Source organism: Oncorhynchus nerka, unplaced genomic scaffold, assembly GCF_034236695.1.
Source record: "Oncorhynchus nerka isolate Pitt River unplaced genomic scaffold, Oner_Uvic_2.0 unplaced_scaffold_1220, whole genome shotgun sequence".
Taxonomy (NCBI): domain Eukaryota; kingdom Metazoa; phylum Chordata; class Actinopteri; order Salmoniformes; family Salmonidae; genus Oncorhynchus; species Oncorhynchus nerka.
The window spans coordinates 132,501-135,158 of record NW_027040114.1 but is presented as its reverse complement, the minus strand read 5'-3'; positions in this window follow the sequence as shown (position 1 = coordinate 135,158).

Genomic DNA, 2,658 nt, shown 5'->3' with positions numbered 1-2,658 from the left:
GACTAGATATGAGTTAGAAGCCATGCAGCACTAGACTAGATATGAGTTAGAAGCCATGCAGCACTAGACTAGATATGAGTTAGAAGCCATGCAGCACTAGACTAGATATGAGTTAGAAGCCATGCAGCACTAGGCTAGATATGAGTTAGAAGCCATGCAGCACTAGGCTAGATATGAGTTAGAAGCCATGCAGCACTAGGCTAGATATGAGTTAGAAGCCATGCAGCACTAGACTAGATATGAGTTAGAAGCCATGCAGCACTAGACTAGATATGAGTTATAATAAACCATGCAGCACTAGACTAGATATGAGTTAGAAGCCATGCAGCCGTAGACTAGATGTGAGTTAGAAGCCATGCAGCACTAGACTAGATATGAGTTATAATAAACCATGCAGCACTAGACTAGATATGAGTTAGAAGCCATGCAGCACTAGACTAGATATGAGTTAGAAGCCATGCAGCACTAGACTAGATATGAGTTAGAAGCCATGCAGCACTAGACTAGGTGTGTTTAAGTTAGTGATGAAGTGGCTAGGTCTCCCTCACCTCTCCAGACCTGATGGATGAGCCTCACTTACAGACAGATCATCTCTAATCTAGACCCATCAGGCAGCTCAGCAACGCTCAGCTTGATGAACCAGACGAATGGAGGCTGGTCCTCAGATTGATCCTGGCATCCTACCAGGTCCCCATCATGACACACGCACATATACACACACACGCACGCACACACACACATGCACATACACACACACACGCGCACACACACACGCACATACACACACGCATGTGCACACACATGCAGACACACACACACACACGCACATGCGCGCACATATACACACACACGCACGCACACACATGCACATACACACACACACACGCGCGCACACGCACATACACACACGCATGTGCACACACATGCAGACACACACACACGCACATGCGCGCACACACGCACACGCGCGCACACGCGCGCACACACACACACACGCACATACACACACATGCATGTGCACACACATGCAGACACACACACACACGCACACACACATGCACATGCACACAGAGTGAGAAACACACCCAGGAAAAGGAACCACTTGGTCTGTTGGGATTCAAAGAAACAAGACTCACTGGTCGGATGAAACCTAGATTGAACTCTTTGGCCTGAATGCCAAACGTCACGTCTGGAGGAAACCTGGCACCATCCATACGGTGAAGCATGGTGGCGGCAGCATCATGTCTGGAGGAAACCTGGCACCATCCCTACGGTGAAGCATGGTGCGGGCAGCATCATGTCTGGAGGAAACCTGGCACCATCCCTACGGTGAAGCATGGTGGCGGCAGCATCATGTCTGGAGGAAACCTGGCACCATCCCTACGGTGAAGTATGGTGGTGGCAGCATCATGTCTGGAGGAAACCTGGCACCATCCCCTACGGTGAAGCATGGTGGTGGCAGCATCACATCTGGAGGAAACCTGGCACCATCCCTACGGTGAAGCATGGTGGTGGCAGCATCATGTCTGGAGGAAACCTGGCACCATCCCTACGGTGAAGCATGGTGGTGGCAGCATCATGTCTGGAGGAAACCTGGCACCATCCCTACGGTGAAGCATGGTGGTGGCAGCAGCACATCTGGAGGAAACCTGGCACCATCCCTACGGTGAAGCATGGTGGTGGCAGCATCACGTCTGGAGGAATCCTGGCACCATCCCTACGGTGAAGCATGGTGGTGGCAGCATCATGTCTGCAGGAAACCTGGCACCCTCCCTACGGTGAAGCATGGTGGTGGCAGCATCATGTCTGGAGGAAACCTGGCACCATCCCTACGGTGAAGCATGGTGGTGGCAGCATCATGTCTGGAGGAAACCTGGCACCCTCCCTACGGTGAAGCATGGTGGTGGCAGCATCATGTCTGGAGGAAACCTGGCACCCTCCCTACGGTGAAGCATGGTGGTGGCAGCATCATGTCTGGAGGAAACCTGGCACCCTCCCTACGGTGAAGTATGGTGGTGGCAGCATCATGTCTGGAGGAAACCTGGCACCCTCCCTACGGTGAAGCATGGTGGTGGCAGCATCATGTCTGGATGAAACCTGGCACCCTCCCTACGGTGAAGCATGGTGGTGGCAGCATCATGTCTGGATGAAACCTGGCACCCTCCCTACGGTGAAGTATGGTGGTGGCAGCATCATGTCTGGAGGAAACCTGGCACCCTCCCTACGGTGAAGCATGGTGGTGGCAGCATCATGTCTGGAGGAAACCTGGCACCCTCCCTACGGTGAAGTATGTTTTTTGTTTGTTATCATCATGCTGTTGTTTTTCAGCGGCTCGAGGCTGTAATCTCTCCCAAAGGTTAAAGTACTGAGTAAAATGTCTGAGTGTTTATGTAAATTTATTACAAGTACAAGACCATGGTGCTTGCCTACGGAGCTGTGAGGGGAACGGCACCTCAGTACCTCCAGGCTCTGATCAGGCCCTACACCCAAACAAGGGCGCTGCGTTCATCCACCTCTGGCCTGCTCGCCTCCCTACCACTGAGGAAGTACAGTTCCCGCTCAGCCCAGTCAAAACTGTTCGCTGCTCTGGCCCCCCAATGGTGGAACAAACTCCCTCACGACGCCAGGACAGCGGAGTCAATCACCACCTTCCGGAGA